This window comes from Notamacropus eugenii, chromosome 4 (genome assembly GCF_028372415.1).
Source record: "Notamacropus eugenii isolate mMacEug1 chromosome 4, mMacEug1.pri_v2, whole genome shotgun sequence".
NCBI classification, from domain to species: Eukaryota; Metazoa; Chordata; class Mammalia; order Diprotodontia; family Macropodidae; genus Notamacropus; species Notamacropus eugenii.
Window position 1 is genome coordinate 227,628,545 of NC_092875.1, and position 14,068 is coordinate 227,642,612.

The window sequence follows — 14,068 nt, forward strand, 5'->3', positions numbered from 1 at the left end:
GAGGCACGTCTCCTCTGCTCTGCAAAGAAAGACAGTCTCTCTTGAGAAAATACATAGTGTCCCATAGTCTGCCCAGAAATAAATTCGTTTTGCCTTAGACTTAATTTAAATATTATTTCTTGCTTTAAATAGTCATTTTTTGCTTAGGACCATAAATCTAGAAGTAGAAGAGATCTCAGAGTTTATCTAGTCTAATTCTCTAATGTTTAAGATGAGATAATTGAGATATAGGGAATTTGAACGATGTGGCCAAGAACACACAATAATAATGATCAGTCAGAGTTTCAATCACAGAGCTCTGAGTACTAAGATATATATACTATATATTATCTAGTATATGTATATACTTATCTTAGTGTATATATAGACATGTATATATACATACTAAGCCAGAGATCTTTCCACTGCATTATGTTAAAAATGATCAAATATGTAAACAAATAAATGAGTGAATGAGTATATAAATAAGCAAATATATCTTTGCTAAGAAAATTTTTTTATTCTAACAGTATAGAGTGAAACAGTAATCAATCTATCAATCAACAAACATTTATTAGGTTCTTATCAAATTCTAGTCTAACTTTCTATAAGGAATAACAATAAGAACTGAAAGTTAGAGTCATTAAAATATCCTCTAATAAAAGCAAAAGAATTTTAGGTTAGGAAAAGAACTATTTGACTGTAAACACTGCCCCGACTACAAAAAAAAAAAGGTCATAGAATTTCCTTCCTAATAAGATAGCTGGATACAACGTGTTTATTTAAGGATTTGGAATCACAAGATTAGCCCATATGATTTAGAACTCTTTGACTGAAGTCAAGTTCTCATGAAGGCAACAACAAATAGTCATACGCTTTAGTCATCAAAATTAACATAAAAATCTATCTTTTCTTGTCACCAGTTCATTAAAGAGAACAGAAGTTCAAATAGAAATGAGTGAAAATTGGGTCTTTAAAGCTGCTAAAAGTATTGTTGCACTGGAGTTAATGTACATTCTGCATTAATGATCATGGGAAACACAAATTATCAGCAAAATGGCAAATAAGATTATTTGAGAGTAGCAAATAGAATTTCAGTGTGTCCATCTAACAGGCACATTGAAAAGCACAAGACCTAACATTTTTGCAGAGTACTTTAGGGTTTATATTTAATAACCCTCCTTGGATAAGTAGAAAAGCATTGGCATGTAGTTAGGACTTTTTGAATGTTTGTCAATCAATGGATTGTTCAGGTTCTATCCAGTACCGTCATCTTGTCATCTTTCAACATACTACTCCTTGCTACCTCCACCCCATCATTTTTTACCTTCTAAAGATCGTGACAATTTATCATTCTATGCTGTACTCACAATCTCTGTAGCTGTCTAGCCCAAAACTACTTTCCTTAGTCATCATTCCCTAATAAGTGGTTTATCCCCCTAAGAAAATGTAAGATTTTTGAAGAAAAGCCCTGTCTTACTTTTTGTATTTTTTTCTCTCACATAGGACCTGTAATTTAATTGATTCAGGAACATCAGATGTTATAGATCCCTGTTCAGTAAATACGGATTTGCCACCTTCTCTTCAATTGTTGGTCCCAGTGAGTTACCCAGAGTTTGGGATATTATGTAATTTAAAAAAAAATTTTAATTAATTTTATTCATTTTCAGTGTTCTAAAATCAATATCATGTAACTTAGATTTTTTTTCCCATCCCTCCGCCCTACCTCCCCCTTCCCTCCCTGAGATGGCATACAATTTTATGTAGGTTCTACACATGCATTACTATTAAATACATTTTCACTATAGTCATGCTATGTAGAAGAATTAAAATGAATGGGAAAAATCATATAACAAACCAAAACATGATACAAAAGAAAATGACCTGCTACATTCTGTGATTGAATTCCATAGTTCTTTCTCTGGATGTGGAGGGCATTTTTCCTTAAAAGATCATTGGGAACTTTTTTAAGTTCTTGCATTGCAATGGAGTTCCAAGTCTACCAGAAAAAACTCTTGCAAACTGTGGTCATTGCTGTGCGCAAAGTTCTCCTGGTTCTGCTCCTTTCACTCAGCATCAGATCATACAAGTCTTTCCAGGCCTCTCTGAATTCTTCCTGTTCATCATTTCTTATAGTGCAACAGTATTCTATTGCATTTATATACCATAATTTATTCAGCCATTCCCCAATTGATGGGCATCCCCTTGATTTCCAGTTTTTGGCCACCACGAAGAGTGTGTCTATAAATATTTTTGTACATATGGGACCTTTTCCCATGTTTATGATCTCTTGAGGATGCAGTCCTAGAAGCAATATTGCAACATATACTGGCTATTTTATTTTGGGCAAGTTACATAATGTCAGATTGGCTAACATGACAGAACAGGAAGATGATAAATGTTGGAGAGGATGTGAGCTGATCCAACCATTCTGGAGAGCTTAGACAGGCTGACACTTTTGCATTATTGAGGTGAAAATTAGTCTCTATGGGTGGGAATTAAAATTTAATTAAGAGAGATGGCAGTAGCAGGAGACTTCACTGAGTCCTGATTTTTCCATATGTAAAATGGGTACAATAATGCTCTATTTAGCTGTGTTGTTGTGACATATGTGTTTTGTCAAGGGTCATATGGGTTATTAATAATATTTAAAAGTAATTTTGGAGAGCAAGTGAGAAGAGACCAAAGAATAATATAATGGACCTCCCATGGAATGGGAGAGTCAATAACTGCTATTTAACCCTACTTTTATTATATATACTAATTTTTGCTATGTCATAGTTTTTCTTTTTTCTTCTCTCTTTTGTTCATTTATTCATTCATTTTTTTTCTTTTTTGTGAATTAATTTATTTGTTTTCAGTTTTTAACAATCACTCCCATAAATTTTAAATTTTCCCCCTCCATACTCCCTCCCTCCACATGAGGGCATACAATCTTATATGGGTTCTGCACATACATCCTTATTAAACACATTTCCACGTTGGTCATGTTGCATAGAAGAATTAAAATGAATGGGAGAAACCACAAGAAAAACAAAATAAAACATAAGAAAAGAGAAAATAGTTGACTTCATCCTGCATTCTGACTCTATAGTTCTTTCTCTGGATGTGCATGGCATATTACACTGAGAATCCTTTGAAAATGTTTAGGTCCTTGCATTGCTGTGAAGGGCTAAGTCTATCAGAAGCAGTCCTCACACACTGCGGCTATCACTGTGTATAACGTTCTCTGGTTTCTGTTTATTTCACTCAGCATCAGTTCATATGAATGTTTCCAAGTTATTCTGAAGTCCTCCTCTTTGTCATTTCTTATAGCACAATGGTATTCCATTACATTCATATAACACAACTTGTACAGCCATTCCCTAATTGATGAGCATCACCTCGATTTCCAGTTCTTGGCCACCCCAAAAAGAGCCACTATAAATATTTTTGTACATGTGTCCTTTTCCCATTTTTATGATCTCTTTGGGATATAGCCCTAGAAGTGGTATTGCTGGGTCAGATGGTATGCACATTTTTATAGCCCTTTGGGCAGAGTTCCAAATTGCTCTTCAGAATAATTGGATCAGCTCATAACTCCACCAAAAATGAATGTGTTCCAATTCTCCCATATCTTCTCCAACATTTATCATTTTCCTGTTTTGTCATGTTAGCCAATCTGATAGATGTGATGTGGTACCTCAGAGTTGTTTTAATTTGCATCTCTCTAATCATTAGTGATTTAGAGTATTTTTTCACATGATTAAATATAGCTTTAATTTCTTTCTCTTAAAACAACCTGTTCATTTCTTTTGACCATTTATCCATTGGGGAATGATTTATACCTAGGTCATATATCCATCTGGACTTTATTCTTATGCATGGTGTCAGACATTGGTCTACGCCCAGGTTTCTCCACATTGTTAACCAGTTTTTCCAGCAATTTTTGTCAAACTGAGTTCTTATCCCAGAAACTGAGCTCTTTGAGTTTATCAAACAGTAGATCGCTGTATTCATTGACCACTGTGTCTTGAGTAACTAACATATTCCACTGCTCTACCCCTTTGTTTCTTAGCCAGTATCAAGTGGTTTTGATGATTGCTGTTTTATAATACAATCTGAGATCTGGTAGAGCTAGACCACCTTCCCTACCATTTTTTTCAGTAGTTTCTTTGATATTTTGGACCTTTTATTCTTCCAGATGAATTTTAATATTATTTTTTCTAGCTCTAGAAAATAATTTTCTGGTAGTTTGATTGGTATGGCACTGAACAAGTAAATTAATTTAGGTAGAATTGTCATTTTCATTATATTAGCTCGACCTACCCTTGAGCAACTGTTGTTTTTCCACTTACTTAGACCTGACTTTATCTGTATGAAAAGTGTTTTGTAATTGTGTTCATATAGTCCCTATGTTCGTTTTGGCAGGTAGACTCCCAGATATATTATAGCATCTACTGTAACTTTAAATGGGATTTCTCCTTCTATCTCTTTCTGTTGGGCTTTTTTTTTAATATATAGAAATGAAGATGATTTTGTGGGTTTATTTTGTAACCTGCAACTTTGCCAAAGTTGATTATTATTTCAAGTAGCTTTTTACTTGATTCTCTGGAATTCTCTAAGTATATCATCATATCATCTGCAAAGAGCAATAACTTACTTTGTTCTTTGCCTATTCTAATTCCTTCAATTACTTCTTCTTCTCTTATTGCTAAAGCTAACATTTCTAGTATTGCATTGAACAAATGGTGATAACAGGTGTCCTTGTTTCACTCCTGATCTTATTGGAAATGCATCTAGATTATCCCCATTACATATAATGCTTGCTGACAGTTTTAGGTTGAAACTACTACGTATTTTAAGAAAGGCTCTATTTATTTCCATGCTTTCCAGTGTTTTCAATATAAATGGGTGCTGTATTTTGTCAAAAGCTTTTTTTGCATCTATTGCGATAACCACATGTTTTCTGTTAGTTTTGTAGTTGATATGATCAATAAGGCTGATAGTTTTCCTACTATTGAACCAGCCCTGCATTCTTGGTAGAAATCCTACCTGATCATAATGTATTATTCTCATGACAAGTTGCTGTAATCTTTTTGATAATATCTTATTTAAAATTTTTGATTCTATATTCATTAGGAAAATTGGTCTATAATTTTCTTTCTCTGTTTTGACTCTTCTTGGTTTAAATATCAGAACCATATTTGTATCATAAAAAAGAATTTTAGGCCTCCTTCTTCACCAATTTTCCCAAGTAATCTGTATAGTATTAGAATTAATTGTTCTTAAAATGTTTAATAGAATTTGCTTATAAATCCATCTGGCCCTGTTTGGTTTGGTTTTGTTTTTTCCCAGAGAGTTCATTGATGGCTTCTTCAATGTCTTTTTCTGAGATGGAATTATTTAAATGTTTTACTTCCTCTTCTGTTAATCTGGACAGTTTATATTTTTGTAAATATTCATCCATTTCACTTAGATTGTAAAATTTATGGACATACAGTTGGGAAAAGTAATTCCTAAATGTTGTTTTAATTTTCTCTTCATTGGAGGTGAGTTCACCCTTTTCATTTTTGATACTGGTAATTTGGTTTTCTTCTTTCTTTTTTTTAAATCAACTTGAACAAAGGTTTATCAATTTTATTGGTTTTTTTCATAAAGCCTGCTCTTTTATTTATTATTTCAGTAGTTTTATTAGTATCAGTTTTATTAATCTCTGCTTTGGTTTTCAGTACTTCTATTTTGGTATTTAATAGGAGATTTTCAATTTGTTCTTTTTCTAGTTTATTCAGTCACATGCCCAATTCATTGAACTCCTCTTTCTCTATTTTTAGTCATTTAACTCTTCAAAGATATAAAACTTCCAATAAGATTCACTTTTACTGCATCCCATATGTTTTGGTAGGTTGTCTCATTATTATTCTCTTGAATAAAGTTATTAATTTTTTCTATGATTTGTTGTTTGATCCACTCATTCTTTAGGATTAGATTGTTTAATTTCCAATTAAATTTTGTCTATCTTTCCAAGGTTCTTTATTACATAATAATTTTTATTACATCATAATCTGAAAATGATACATTGACTCTCTCTGCTGTTCTGCACTGGATTGTGAGGTTTTTATGCCCTAGCACATGGTCAATTTTTATGTTTCTGCCATGCATCACTGAGAAAAATGCATATTCCTTTCTATCCCCATTCAGTTTTCTCCAGAGATCTGTCCTATATACCTTATCCAGAATTCTATTTACCTCTTTAACTTCTTTCCTATTTATTTTGTGATTACATTTATCAAATTCAGAAAGGGGGAGATTGAAGTCCCCCATTAGTATAGTTTTGCTGTCTATTTCTTCCTGTAACTGCCTTAAGTTCTCCTCTAAGAATTTGGATGCTATACTACTTGGTGCATGTATTTTAATAATGATATTATTTCATTGTCTGTAGCACATTTTTAACAGGATATAGTTTCCTTCCTTATACCTTTGGATTAGATCTATTTTTGCTTTTGCTTTGCTCAGATTAGGATTGCTACCCCCTGCATTTTTTTACATCATCTGAAGCATACTATATTCTGATCTAACCTTTTGCCTTTACCCTGTGAATATTCTCCTATTTCAAATGTCTTTCTTGTAAACAACATATTGTAGGATTATGTTTTTAATCCACTCTGCTATCCACTTCTGTTTTATGGGAGAGTTCATCCTATTCACATTCATAGTTATGATTACTATCTGTGTCTTTCTCTCCATCCTCTTCCCCATTTATGCTTTCATTTCTCCCTTCCCTTCCTCAAGAGTTTTACTTTTGACCACTGCCTCTCTCACTCTTCCCTCCGTTGTATCAAACGCCCCTTTTCTTTTCCTTTTCCCTTACTACTCCTTCTCTCCCTTCTAACCACCTCCTCCCTTTTCTTTCCCCTTTCCCTTCTTACTGTCTGTAGGTCAAATTAAATTTCTTTGCTTAACTATGTTATTCCCTCCTTGAACCAAATCTGATGAGAATAAAAGTCAAACAATGCTCCTTTCCCTCTTTTCTTTCTCTCTACTATAATGTGTTTCTGTGCCTCTTCCTATGATGTAATTCACCTTTTTCTGCATCCTCCTATCCTCTTTCCCTGTTACAATCCCTTCACACCTTTAATTATGCTTTTTATCATCACATCAGTTAATTTATATTCACTCCCTCTATGTATATCCCTTTTGAATGTCATAATAAGTATACAGTTTTCAAGATTAAACATTATCTTCCTCCTATATAGGGATGTAAACAGTTTGTGCATGTTGGATAACAATTTTTTCCCTGTCTACCTCTTTATGCCTCTCTTGAGTCTTGTATTTGATGATCACATTTTCTACTAAGTTCTGGTCTTTCCATCAGGGAGGTATGGAAATTCCTTATGTCATTGAATATCCATCTGCTTTCCTGAAATACTATTTTCAGTTTTGCTGGGTAATTGATCTCTGGTTGTAGTCTAAGCTCCTTTGCCTTACAAAATATCATATTCCAATCCCTCCAGTCTTCTTATGTAGAAGCTGCAAGGGCCTGTGTGATTATGACTGTAGTTCCTTGATATTTAAATTCTTTCTTTCTGTCTGCTTACAATATTTTCTCCTTAACTTGATAGTTCTGGAATTTGGCAACAATATTTCCTGTCATCTGCAATTTGAGATCTCTTTCAGGAGGTGATCAGTGGATTCTTTCAAATACTATTTTTCCCTTTGAATCTAGGATATCAGTGCAGTTCTCCTTGATGATATCTTGGAAGATATTTTCCAGGCTATTTTTTTCATCATGACTTTCCCGTAGACCAATAATTTTTAGATTTTCTCTTCTGAATCTATTTTCTGAGTTGGTTGTTTTTCCAATGAGTTACTTTACATTTTCTTCTATTTTTTCATTCTTTAGATTTTGTTTGATTCTTGATGTCTCATAGAGTCATTTGTTCCTACTTGCCCAATTCTAATTTTTAAAAATTGTTTTCTTCAGTTAACTTTTTTGCCTCCTTTTCCATTTGTTCAATCTTCCCAGTTAGATTTTTGTACCTCCTTATCCATTTGACCAATTTTACCTTTTAAGGACCTGTTCTCTTCAGTGAATATATTCTTCATTTTGCCAATTTTATTTTTACAATCATTGGTCACTTTTTCTTCTACCTCTCTAATTTGCCTTCTACAATCCTTCTTGAGCTCTTCCAAGAATGCTTTTTGGACTTGAGACCAATTCATGTTCCCTTTTCAGATTTCAGATGTGGCTATATTGTCAGTCCTATTGTCCTCTGAATTTGTATTTTGATCTTCCCTTTCCCCTAGAAAGATTCTATGGTCTTTGCTTTTCCAATTTGCTTCTTGCTCATTGCCTTTTTCCTGGCTTTTAAAGTGGATCCCTGCTTCTGGGGCACCAGAGACTTTGTCCCACATTTCTCATGTTGCGAGCTGGAGGACTGTTTACTGGCTTTGTGTGTTGTGACCTCTGGTTCTTTCAGCTGGAAGGTATATAATGTTGTAGTTCACCTGGTGCTGAGCTGACTGGTGTGCCAAGGCCACTTGAAGTCTTTCTGAGTTTACCCTGGGGTTCCTCTGAAGGTCAGGGCATGAAGTATGGGGGAGGTATAGTCTGGCCATAGGAGGTCTTCTCCTCCCCTAGGGCTGAGCTAGAGCACAGGCAGGCTCAGTGGTTGGTGAACCCACTTCTGTGCTAGTGTCTGTTCAATTCCCCTGACTGTGCTAAGGCACACCTGGGGTCCTGATGTTGGCACTTACTGACTTTATCCCCCTGGGGTTCAGGATCTCCTCCTGGTCTGCTAAGTTGAGGCTTACTGGCTACCTGCAGTCTTGCACTGAAGGACCCCTTCAGCCACAGCAAGAGGTACTATTCCTGTTGATCTCCCTAGCCTTCTGAGCTGAAAAGACTGCTATACCCCTTCTGCTGGCTCCACTATTCCAGGATTTTCCTGGGAAAATATTCTCTGGATTTTTCAAGGTCAACACAGAGAGTATGAGAGCACATACAGTTTACTCTGCCATCTTGGCTCCTGGACTCTTTTTTTCTTAAAGGTCTATTTTTTTTCTTTTTTTTTCCTTAAAGGCCTATTTTTTTTTCAATACTTTATCATTACCCAACCCTGCTAAATAGACTTCTAAGTTCATATCAGTAGCATATCAAATGGAAATAGAATTGTCCAGAAAATGGGGGCTAGGTAGTATGTGAGGAAGCAAAATGTTGTTCTTCGTTCCTTTAGTTTTCTGGAAGGTCTTATTTCGTGTACTAAACAAATGATATTTTTTTTCTTAATATATGCCAATTGCTTGAAACTATCTTTTTCAGTATTTTACAGCGTTAACTACATAACTGTAAACATATATGTGTTCCTAACTACTTCACTGAAAAAGTTTGTTATAAATCGAAATTTAATATAAATAGCTTTATTTTAGATTCTTTCCGACTTTCAACCATTTTTAATTAGTCTCATAACTTCCCGTGTAATTTTCTTTGCTAACGAATGTGTGACAGACTCATCTTGCCCTAAACAATAGTAATAGCTAGTATTTATATTGTCCTTGAAGGTTTGCAAGGCATTTTACAAATATGATTTCATTTTATTTCTTGCAGTTTATAAGAATTATAAATCTCTCAGTCTAGTACTAAATTCCAAGTTAAAAGAAACTGATCCTCACACTCAATTTGGCATAATTATGGCTTTTGTAACTAATCGAGAAACCAAATTTTGGGGAAAGGATATTGGAGGGCCATATACCAGACTGCCTTACTACCACCCATGATCTTAGGACTGGTTCTGAGAGAAGAAGCAAGCATATTTTACAGTCTCCATTAACCATATTTGCCTTGAAGTCTTCTAGTTGAGGAAGATGATGGCGAGGGTAAGAGAAGGATCTGTAGGATTTTACACTGAGATAGGCAAAAGACACTAGAGCCCTTTACAAATGTATAAATTATGTTGGATGTGGCCTTTTGACTAAGTCTAAGTTTTACAAAACAAATCCTTTAAAGGGAATTTGTTCTTTGAAGTTTAGATTCTATCAAAGGGCTGCACTTGAGGAAATAGAGGGAATTGAGGCTGGAGGGTCCTTATCCCTGTGACTAATACAGGGTAAGCAGACTCCAAACATTTTGAATACTCAATCAATAGTAAATTAAAATAAAACAAATGCAAGGTTTGGTAAAGATAAACAAATAAATAAATGAATAAATGAATGATCCTTTGATGTCAATGGCTTCACTTAACCAGTCATGGCAGATGTTTCTGTATATGCATACCCTCTGTGTGAGAGTCTTCTCTCTTAGGTGGATCCAACCAGACTACATCAAGTATGAAATGGAAAAAATAAATAATCAATGCCTTGAATGCCTTGTTCTGTAATTATTTATCAGCTATAAAACTATAGGATAAGGAATAAGTGTGTGATTTATAGTAAGAACATAGTCCCATATTAAAAAAACAAAACAAAACAAAACAAAAAAACTAAAAGCCTGTGTGTAACAAAACTATGATGTAGTCCCTGGGAAGTTCCTGAGTTTGTTGACTTAAGGAGTATAATTATAATCATTATAAGGAGTATAACAGCGCAGCTACAATCATTGTAATGTGTGTGACTGTATTAATCATCTTGACTACATTAATCACCTTTACATTAAAATGTAGTTGTTTACCCTGAGCTTCTCGTGAAAGAGTACCCTCTTTTTTGCAAGAGCTTGCTTGAGTAAAAGAGAACTAACTTACACAATAGCAGCTCCTCCCTTTTTTCTTTTTCTCGTTAAACATGAATCAAGAAAACTAAATAATTGTGAGTCTTACAGGTTAGGGTCTTAGATCATACCAGGTGGACTACAGACCACAACCCTTGTTTTTCTTAACAAAGATTTGCCCGCAAAGGTTCCCAGATTCTTTTTTACAATGACTTCAGAATTCAACTATATTTTGCCTTTTTAAGTGTAATATGCCAGTATTAATGGAATAATTTCCCAGGTAAAACCATTCTGTTTAACTAATAATGATTCAACCAATACCAATTGTGGATTCATTCAGTACTAAAGCTAATTAACATTTGGGAACAATATTTTTTTTTTCCTGATTCTATATAAAAACCCTCATTTAGGCTTAATGCTGATCATTCAAGAGCAGCAGAGCTGGTATACTCCAAATGTGTACTCTAAGTCCCAGTGCTTCATTTTCAATAGCCTTTCTCATTACTTGAACCTGATGACAAAATCAGAATTTGGAGATAGTAATTTAACTCCTTGAACTTCTCACCAATTATCATATCACTTCTGAATCCAAGCCCTGGAGGACTCAGCACTTTCTTGACTGATGTTATTACATTAAGGCCTCATTGTCTTGATTTGTAGTTGCCTCAGTAGCACACTGTATCTAGATCTGAATAACTGCCACATTCTAGGCACTCTTTGCACCATCACCCTTCCTCCCTCCATCCCCTTTCTAGTTCCTCAACCATAATCATATCAACTCTGTCACTGGTCTTTAACAGGGCATAACAATCCTCTCTCCTGTTCACCAGTGCAACAAAATATCACTTCTTTGCCACACTTACCTCTATGTACTGCTGCCTCCATTAGAAAATATTTATATCGGTTTTACTTCTACATTTCTTTCTCCATTACTTAGCACAGTGTCCAGAACACAGGACACAGGTAACAATTGCTTATTGAATGACTGACGTAGTTTATAATATAAAAATTCATTTAAAGTGTTACTGAATTAGAATCATCAAGTCAATAGAAACCAGATATACAAGTGTTATTGTAGGGGTGTCTGCAATTTTTTTCTATTACCATTAGAAATTGCTAGGTAGCTGCAAATCTGACACATAGATCCATGTACCAATATGAGTGGGGAAGCTGTAATCTGCCTAAAGAGCACTACAATGAAATGCAATTCCACTAACATTTAATAGCAAAGTTCGTATTCAATGCCAATGTTCTGAAGGGTGCTGTGATAGGAGACAGAAATACAATTTTTTAAGATGTATCCCTGTCCTTTGAGGGAAAACATGGTCTTGCTTTTCCTTATATCCTCAGTACTTAGTATAGTACCTGGCACACAGTAGTCACTTAATAGATACTTTCAGGCTACTTACAGACCCATCCTGTATCTGCATTAGTACAGCAGATACATGATCTTAAAAAAGGAAAGGAAGGGGAGGGAGGAAAAATTATACCGTGTAAGAAAGGAAGAAGAAAACTAGGGTTTAAGACATATGGAGTACCAACCTAATTTTCACATAATGTCAGAATGCAAGTGTGTGTTCGTCCTTCATTGCCAAAGAAGAACATACCATCAGAAAAACAATGACATGACTTGCACTTCACTTTGTTTTAAGTGAGGGAGGGCTGTGCAGGTCACCAGCCTCACTTCTCCTCCAGAACCATCTGAATTCAGTGACCAAATATTCATCAGGATGACTGGAGATGACCCAGGAGAAGGCAGTTTGGGTTAAGTGGTTGCCCAGGGTCACACAGCTAGTGAGTGTCAAGCGTTAAGTAAACGACTATCCAAAGATGGATGAAGTGAAGAAGAGGTGGAGGAAGTAGGTATCACCTGAACTTCATTTTCATTTAGTCAAAGGATGATAGAATACACAGAGAAAGTTTGGTACAGAAAACTATCCTGGAGAAAATCCTGTGTTTTCAGTCTGTATTATTTAGAGTTCTACCACTATGTTTCCTGGCTATTAAGGGCTGTGTTCTTGAAGAACTACAAGAGAAGTTCAAGCTAGGTTGTTGAAAACTTTTGGTAGGTCTTAAACAGTCTGATAGCTCCTCTTCTGGAGTTTCTAGACACCAAAGCCCAGTTGTAGATAAGGCCCTGTGTGAAATTCCATTAGACAGTTACTGTTTCCATCTTGTGTCATCTAGCTGGAAGATTCTGCAGGGTCAAAGCAACAACTCTAGGCCAGCCCCTGATCCCATAGAATTTCTCTAATCATTCCCTCTCAGCTTGAGTCCTAGACCCTGCTTTAGAGTCAGAAGCACAAAACTACTAGCCCACCTTGATGTGAGCTGACTCAGGGGGTTGAATCCAAGATTCTACTTATAGTTTAGAGTCACAGAGCTTCTGGCCCACCATCTCTAATCTGGATTAATAATCCCATTTTGATATCTGAGTGACCCTAAAGATTAAGGATTTTACCCTTTCTGTGCTTGCATTTAAGCAGGGATTTTTTAAAAATTCACTATAAATTCGTGGTGCTAACATTTTCATTCAGTGACAATTACATATTTACAGTGTGATAGCTCCCTGTTGTGTATGTTACAGTAGACTACACGTAAACAGAGATTGTCTTTTCACTGAGTTTGCAAACACGCCACATTTCCAACTGAAGTTGTCATTCCTAAACAATACTTTGTGGTAGCCGTGGTGCCCCTGGAGACAGCCCAAGGAAACTTAAATCAGTTCTAAGAATAACAATACCACAAAGTGCTTCTTTAGTGATGTTACCTCAGTTAATTGCCACAAAACTCTGTAAACTAGGTGACAGAAGCATTATTATCTGAGTTTTAAAGAAAAAACAAATCCACAAGTTGAAGTGATTTGCTGAATATCACATAGCTAGGAAATGGCGGTCAGAATTTGAACCCCCAATCTTTTGACCTCATGTCGAAGTTTCTTTCTAATCCTCCTCCTTTATACTCCCCTGCTAGAAACCAATTTAACTTAAACTGAAACAAGAGTTCATTTTACTAAGTATTTTCATAGTCCAAGGTTATTACAAAGAATTTCATTATTAGGAGTTAGAAAATATTCTCCTGTAACAATACTTAGCTGGACATTCATGGCTGTCTAATACCTATCTATAATCTACCTGTCATCTTATTTACTCCTAACAACACCCTTGTGAGAGTGGGTATGACTATTATGGAACTTATTTCATAAATATGGAAATGAGGACTCAAAGAAGTGAATTCATTTTCCATTTTTTCTTCACACTACAACCACTCATGCATTTGATGGTCTTATCAAACCAGACTACTCATCATTCCCTGACATTTAGATTATAACTAGAACTAAGAAGACATCTAAAGCTAGGTGGAACCTTAGAGATCATTTAATCTGACCCTGGTGTAGGCTCAATGTCT

The 14,068-nt window shown here is 35.2% G+C and overlaps 1 long non-coding RNA gene across 1 annotated transcript in view; it reads left to right on the forward strand.

The window, feature by feature from the left end:
* The window catches only part of LOC140498361 (uncharacterized), a 42,053-nt gene that overhangs the window by 21,339 nt on the left and 6,646 nt on the right, over nt 1-14,068 (forward strand). The window contains exon 2 of the long non-coding RNA XR_011965076.1: nt 1,486-1,579. This is a non-coding gene — a long non-coding RNA (uncharacterized lncRNA). The remainder of the gene's footprint in view (nt 1-1,485; nt 1,580-14,068) is intronic.